Raw genomic sequence first — 8571 nt, 5'->3', positions numbered from 1 at the left:
CCCTGCAGTCCTACACTACGGTAACAGGGTAAAACAAGAGAGGGGGGCACTATTTGGCAAAATAATAATATAAGCAGCTATTTAAGGGAGTAACACTTATATAAGGTTATCCCTATACATATATAACGCTCTGGTGTGTGCTGGCAAACTCTCCCTCTGTCTCCCCAAAGGGCTAGTGGGGTCCTGTCCTCTATCAGAGCATTCCCTGTGTGTGTGCTGGGTGTCGGTACGATTGTGTCGACATGTATGAGGAGGAAAATGATGTGGAAGCAGAGCAATTGCCTGTGTTAGTGATGTCACCCCCTAGGGAGTCGACACCTGACTGGATGGTCGTGTTTAAAGAGTTGTGACAGTGTCAGCACTTTGCAAAAAACTGTTGACGACATGAGACAGCCGGCAAATCAATTAGTGCCAGTCCAGGCGTCTCAGACACCGTCAGGGGCGCAAAACGCCCGCTACCTCAGGTGGTCGACACAGACCCAGACACGGATACTGAATCCAGTGTCGACGGTGAGGAGACAAACGTAATGTCCAGTAGGGCCACACGTTACATGATCACGGCTATGAAGGAGGCGTTGAACATTTTTGACACTACAAGTACCACAAAAAAGGGTATTATGTGGGGTGTGAAAAAACTGCCTGTGGTTTTTCCTGAGTCAGATGAATTAAATGAGGTGTGTGATAAGGCGTGGGTTTCCCCCGATAAAAAACTGCTGATTTCTAATAAATTATTGGCACTATATCCTTTCCCGCCAGAGGTTAGGGCGCGTTGGGAAACACCCCCTAGGGTAGATAAGGCGCTCACACGCTTATCTAAACAAGTAGCGTTACCGTCTCCTGATACGGCCACCCTCAAAGAACCAGCTGATAGAAGGCTGGAAAATATCCTAAAAGGTATATACACACATACTGGTGTTATACTGCGACCAGCGATTGCCTCAGCCTGGATGTGCAGTGCTGGGGTGGCTTGATCAGATTCCCTGACTGAAAATATTGATACCCTGGATAGGGACAGTATATTATTAACTATAGAGCATTTAAAGGATGCATTACTATATATGCGAGATGCACAGAGGGATATTTGCACCCTGGCATCAAGAGTAAGTGCGATGTCCATTTCTGCCAGAAGAGCCTTATGGACGCGACAGTGGTCAGGGGATGCGGATTCCAAACGACATATGGAAGTATTGCCGTATAAAGGGGAGGAGTTATTTGGGGTCGGTCTATCGGACCTGGTGGCCACGGCAACTGCTGGGAAATCCACCTTCTTACCCCAGGTCACCTCTCAGCAGAAGAAGACACCGTCTTTTCAAACTCAGTCCTTTCGTTCCCATAAGGGCAAGCGGGCAAAAGGCCACTCTTTTTTGCCCCGGGGCAGAGGAAGAGGGAAAAGACTGCACCAGGCAGCCCCTTCCCAGGAGCAGAAGCCCTCCCCCGCTTCTGCCAAAGCTTCAGCATGACGCTGGGGCTTTACAAGCGGACTCAGGCACGGTGGGGGCCCGTCTCAAAAATTTAAACGCGCAGTGGGCTCACTCGCAAGTGGACCCCTGGATCCTGCAGGTAGTATCTCAGGGGTACAAATTGGAATTCGAGACATCTCCCCCTCGCCGGTTCCTGAAGTCTGCTCTACCAACGTCTCCCTCCGACAGGAAGGCTGTTTTGGAAGCTATTCACAAGCTGTATTCTCAGCAGGTGATAATCAAGGTACCCCTCCTCAGTGGCAAACGCAGGATTTGCAAGGGGGGGTTTCCAGAACTGGGCGGAGCCAATCACGGGGGTGGGGACTGAGGTGACCCAGTATATGCTGGGTCCGTAAAACTAGTGTGTCTGTGTGTATATATATATATATATATATATATATATATATATATATATATATATACATACATATATCTACACATATATATATACACATACATACACACACACATACATATACACGGGTGGTCTTCAGTATGCCGGCGGTCTGGCTCCCGGCGACCAGCATACCGGCGCCGGGAGCCCGACCGCTGGCATACCGACACTTATTTTCCCTCGTGGGGGTCCATGACCCCCCAGGAGGAAGAATAGAATAGTGTGGCGCACGTAGCGCGCCACCGTGCCCGTAACGTGGTGCCCGTAACGTGGTGCCCGTAACGTGGTGAGCGCAGCGAGCCCGTAAGGGGCTCATTTGCGCTCGCCACACTGTCGGTAAGCCGGCGGCCAGCCTCCCGGCGCAGGTATGCTGGTCGCCGGGAGATCGTAGTGAACCCATATAAACATATACATAGCATATTAAACATGCATACATATATATATATATATATATATATATATATATATATATATATATATATATATATATATATATGTACGTACACACACATACAGTACACATTTATACACATGTATATATATGTATATCATATCTATGTGTGTGTGTTTAAATGTATGTATGTATGTATGTATGTGTATATATGTATGCACATGGATATATGTACTTTAATTAAAATAAAGTCAACTTTTATTGCACTTGCAAGTGCCACCAGGAAGACAGCAGGCTGCAGAGGACGCTAGACAGTCATCAATAATACTCATGCAGCTAAATTTAAAAAAAAAAAAAAAAAAAAAAATTTTTTTTTTTTTTTTTTTTTTTAGTGGAGGGGGGGTTTCTGGGTACTCGGAAACCCCCCCTGGGTGCGCCACTGCTCCTACAACAGGGAAAGGGGTATTATTCCACACTGTTTGTGGTACCGAAGCCGGACGGCTCGGTGAGACCAATTTTAAATCTAAAATCCTTGAACACTTACATAAAAAGGTTCAAATTCAAGATGGAGTCACTCAGAGCAGTGATAGCGAACTTGGAAGAAGGGGACTATATGGTGTCTCTGGACATCAAAGATGCTTACCTCCATGTCCCAATCTTCCCTTCTCACCAAGGGTACCTCAGGTTTGTGGTACAGAACTGTCATTATCAATTTCAGACGCTGCCGTTTGGATTGTCCACGGCACCCCGGGTCTTTACCAAGGTAATGGCCGAAATGATGATTCTCCTTCGAAGAGAAGGCGTCTTAATTATCCCTTACTTGGACGATCTCCTGATAAGGGCAAGGTCAAGGGAACAGTTAGAGGTCGGAGTAGCACTATCTCAGGTAGTGCTACGTCAGCACGGGTGGATTCTAAATATCCCAAAATCACAGCTGATTCCAACAACACGTCTACTGTTCCTAGGGATGATTCTGGACACAGTCCAGAAAAAGGTGTTTCTCCCGGAGGAGAAGGCCAGGGAGTTATCCGAGCTAGTCCGGAACCTCCTAAAACCAGGCCAAGTGTCAGTGCATCAATGCACGAGAGTCCTGGGAAAAATGGTGGCTTCGTACGAAGCGATTCCATTCGGAAGATTACATCCAAGAACTTTTCAGTGGGATCTGCTGGACAAATGGTCCGGATCGCATCTTCAGATGCATCAGCGGATAACCCTATCTCCAAGGACAAGGGTGTCTCTCCTGTGGTGGTTACAGAGTGCTCATCTTCTAGAGGGCCGCAGATTCTGCATTCAGGATTGGATGCTGGTGACCACGGTGCCAGCCTGAGAGGCTGGGGAGCAGTTACACAAGGAAGAAATTTCCAGGGCTTGTGGTCAAGCATGGAAACGTCTCTTCACATAAATATCCTGGAACTAAGGGCCATTTACAATGCCCTGAGTCAAGCAAGGCCTCTGCTTCAGGGTCAACCGGTATTGATCCAGTCGGACAACATCACGCCTGTCGCCCACGTAAACAGACAGGGCGGCATAAGAAGCAGGAGGGCAATGGCAGAAGCTGCAAGGATTCTCCGCTGGGCGGAAAATCATGTGATAGCACTGTCAGCAGTGTTCATTTCGGGAGTGGACAACTGGGAAGCAGACTTCCTCAGCAGACACGGCCTCCACCCGGGGGAGTGGGGACTTCACCCAGAAGTCTTCCAAGTGATTGTAAACCGTTGGGAAGAACCAAAGGTAGACATGATGGCGTCCCGTCTCAACAAAAAACTGGACAGATATTGCGCCAGGTCAAGGGACCCTCAGGCAATAGCGGTGGACGCTCTGGTAACACCGTGGGTGTACCAGTCGGTGTACGTGTTCCCTCCTCTGCCTCTCATACCCAAAGTACTGAGAATCATAAGAAGGAGAGGAGTAAGAACTATACTCGTGGCTCCGGATTGGCCAAGAAGAACTTGGTACCCGGAACTGCAAGAGATGCTCACGGAGTAACCGTTGCCTCTACCTCTAAGAAAGGACCTGCTTCAGCAGGGACCTTGTCTGTTCCAAGACTTACCGCGGCTGCGTTTGACGGCATGGCGGTTGAACGCCGGATCCTGAAGGAAAAAGGCATTCCAGATGAAGTCATCCCTACCCTGATCAAAGCCAGGAAGGATGTAACTGCAAAACATTATCACCGCATTTGGCGGAAGTATGTTGCGTGGTGTGAGGCCAAGAAGGCCCCTACGGAGGAATTTCAACTGGGTCAGTTCCTACATTTCCTGCAAGCAGGACTGTCTATGGGCCTAAAATTGGGATCCATTAAGGTTCAGATTTCGGCCCTGTCGATCTTCTTCCAGAAAGAACTGGCTTCAGTGCCTGAAGTTCAGACGTTTGTCAAGGGGATACTGCATATACAGCCTCCTTTTGTGCCTCCAGTGGCACCTTGGGATCTAAATGTAGTTTTGGGGTTCCTAAAATCACATTGGTTTGAGCCACTCACCACTGTGGACTTTAAATTTCTCACATGGAAAGTGGTAATGCTGTTAGCCCTGGCTTCAGCCAGGCGTGTCTCAGAATTGGCGGCTTTATCTTATAAAAGCCCTTACCTAATTTTTCATTCAGACAGGGCAGAATTGAGGACTCGTCCTCAATTTCTCCCTAAGGTGGTTTCAGGGTTTCACATGAACCAGCCTATTGTGGTACCTGCGGCTACTAGAGACTTGGAGGACTCCAAGTTACTAGACGTAGTCAGGGCCCTGAAAATATATGTTTCCAGGACGGCTGGAGTCAGAAAATCTGACTCGCTGTTTATCCTGTATGCATCCAACAAGTTGGGTGCTCCTGCTTCGAAGCAGACGATTGCTCGTTGGATTTGTAATACAATTCAGCTTGCACATTCTGTGGCAGGCCTGCCACAGCCAAAATCTGTTAAAGCCCATTCCACAAGGAAGGTGGGCTCATCTTGGGCGGCTGCCCGAGGGGTCTCGGCTTTACAACTTTGCCGAGCAGCTACTTGGTCAGGGGCAAACGCGTTTGCAAAATTTTACAAATTCGATACCCTGGCTGAGGAGGACCTGGAGTTCTCTCATTCGGTGCTGCAGAGTCATCCGCACTCTCCCGCCCGTTTAGGAGCTTTGGTATAATCCCCATGGTCCTTACGGAAGTCCCAGCATCCACTAGGACGTCAGAGAAAATAAGAATTTACTTACCGATAATTCTATTTCTCGTAGTCCGTAGTGGATGCTGGGCGCCCATCCCAAGTGCGGATTGTCTGCAATACTTGTATATAGTTATTGTTACAAAAAATCGGGTTGTTTATTGTTGTGAGCCATCTTTTTAGAGGCTCCTAAAGTTATCATACTGTTAACTGGGTTCAGATCACAGGTTGTACGGTGTGATTGGTGTGGCTGGTATGAGTCTTACCCGGGATTCAAAATCCTTCCTTATTATGTACCCTCGTCCGGGCAAAGTATCCTAACTGAGGCTTGGAGGAGGGTCATAGGGGGAGGAGCCAGTGCACACCAGCTATTCCTAAAGCTTTTACTTTGTGCCCAGTCTCCTGCGGAGCCGCTATTCCCCATGGTCCTTACGGAAGTCCCAGCATCCACTACGGACTACGAGAAATAGAATTATCGGTAAGTAAATTCTTATTTTTTTGTTCAGGAGCTGGACCACGATCTTTGGACTGCTGATTTTGGAATCCCTAAGCTCGTTATTAAATTTATTTTTGTAGTCTTAACTTTTTGAGCGAGTTTTCTAATAAGCGTCTTACACGCCACCTTAGAATGAGTCGCTCCAACAACTTCCCGCCCGGTCACAACAACGCTTACGCACGTGTTCAGTGCTGTTTCAGCGGGCACCTGTGTAGGATGTACTAGCAAGTCCAGCTGACGTTACCAGGCTGCGGCCGGAGAATGGGAAGAAGGTCAGGCGTCAGTTTTGCTTAGTGGGGGAGATGCGAGACACAGCCGCACTGTTCTCAGGGTGGGGACTACTGAACAGTCGCTGATGCGGCTGCCACCTCGGGTGCACCAGCACTAGGCCCCAGGGATCATAGGCTCCAGGGATTAGTGTGAGGCCGTTCCCTGGGGTTGATGTCAGCAGTGGGGAGTAAGACGCTCCCCTGGTCACCCCTCCCCCCGCTTCATGACCAGTTTCCTCCGAGTTTCCCCTCATGAACTGATTTCCCGCTTCCGTCTGAGACGCTGTGTATCTAAAAGGACCCGGTCGCAGTATAGGCGGCTGTGTGACTGGAGCATATGTGTTCACTGTTGCGTTCACTGAGCATTGGTGTACACTATTTGCATCTGGATCCCCTCAGCGTACCATTGGGTACGAGGAGTTAGATAAGTGCCTGATGCATATGAGTCTGTAAACTATTACTGCTGTTTCATTCACTTTGCGACTGAATACGTTAAATATCCTATACAAGGAAATGCAGTAATATGTTTCTCCTACATACTTGAAATGTATCTGTAGTTGATTATGTGATCATATTGCTTATAATACTAATTAATAACCTGTGACTGATTGCTAGTGTGATTGCTGACTTTACTATTTCTGTCAGTTTTTGGGTATATTTCAATCCTCAATGCTGGTGCAAAGCAGGGAAGTATCAGATTATATGTCACTTTGTAGCTTGTTAAAGTGATTTCAGTCACAAATTGTGTAGTTAACACCGTACAGGTGTGTGATTTGTTTACCATTGTGTTCGGACGGTGCTTACGAAAGACCTCACCGCCTTGCGTCCCGGCCCCAGTCACAGAATGGAGTTTAGGTCACACGGGACCTGGCCAAATAGGGGATTCCCGCTTACCGTCAGTAACCGCCTGTTACTGATTCCACCCACTACGCAGTGGGCGGATTCTATGCAGCCACCACCAGACTCCTATTTAGTGGGGTCTGGAACCACTGCTCTGCTCTGTATGCGTCAACACGCTGTCTTACCACCCCTGTGTGGTATTGACGAATCTCCAATAGTTGCTTGACCAAGCACGGCACGGTAGCAGGTGGAAGGCGGAGCTTGGAGATGCTGGGTGTACCCTGGACAGCCGAAAAACGGAGCTAAGTTTCGCTTAGCCCTGCAAGTCACAAGATGAAGCAGTCGTCTTCAGGCAGAAGATGTTTTCTTTACCCAGTCTTAAAAAAGACTGTTCCCTATTGCTACCGGCAACTGCAATACAGCAAGTTGTTTACAGCAGAGTGAAAATGGTCTATACCACCTCTGAAGCTCATAGGCCTCATCTTTTTATCTCAAACCAACATACAGTTCAACAGGGGGTAGTCCCACCCTGAGTCTTTTTAACCAATTGTTTTAGCTTTCACCAAAGCCTCCTGAATAATCCAAGGCAGGCACAGGTTCAAGTTGAACCCCCGTGGGCTTTTTTTGCACAGACATTATACAATATAGCTGAGTGGATAATGCCAGCTCCTATACTAGGGATAGGTTACCCTGTTAACCCTTACAAGAAAAACAGGCTGAACGGCCTGTGGAAAATAAATCACACAGACATGAAACAACATCCTCACAGTCTACACATGTTTCAGAAGGAGACACTTGGGAGGATGAGGATTCCTCACATTCTGGGTCTGCATACAGAGACAAGCATGAAGGTCCCAGCTCAGTGGTTATACCTGAGCTAATTAGTTATATGAAAGCCATTCTATCCTTATAGGAGGCAGCAGAGCCTTTGTTAAAATCCAATGCTCCTGTGTTTAAACATCCCAAAACAGTCAGAACTGAATTTCCGGGGTTAGAACAGCTGACGGAGATTATGCAAGAGGCTTGGGTAACGCCCAGTAAGAAGTTTAGAATTCCAAAGAAATGGAATTCCCATTATCCTCTTCCAGCTGGGGACTGTTTAAAAAGGGAGGTGGCTCCCAAAATAGATACGCACGTCATTCGATTAGTGTGAAAATATACATTACTTCTGCCTTCAACATCATTAAATGATGTTACGGATAGAAAAATAGATGTTTTTTTAAAAACCATTTTCTCCTTGTCTGGGGCAATTGTGAGACCAGCCATGGCTTCAGCCTGGATGGCAAAAGCAATGGCCGCTGGGCTGATGCATTGGCATCTAGAGAGCAAAAATCCCATTTTGCACATATTAAACAGGCGGCTATGTTTATGGAAGAAGCAGCCTTGGACATGGGTACTATTGCCTCTCAAGCATAAGCCTCAGCAGTAGCCGCTCACATGTCGGTTTGGCTACGTACATGGAAGTCTGACTCAGAGTTCAAGGAGTTTCTAGAGTCTTTGCCCTTTACTGGAGATATTCTTTTTGGTAAAGAATTACAGTATATTTGAGTCAGAAGCAGACTCTAAGAAAGCGAAGTTTCCTTCTACT

The sequence above is a fragment of the Pseudophryne corroboree genome, assembly GCF_028390025.1.
Source record: "Pseudophryne corroboree isolate aPseCor3 chromosome 3 unlocalized genomic scaffold, aPseCor3.hap2 SUPER_3_unloc_43, whole genome shotgun sequence".
Classification (NCBI taxonomy): Eukaryota; Metazoa; Chordata; class Amphibia; order Anura; family Myobatrachidae; genus Pseudophryne; species Pseudophryne corroboree.
Note: the sequence above shows the minus strand (reverse complement) of the source record.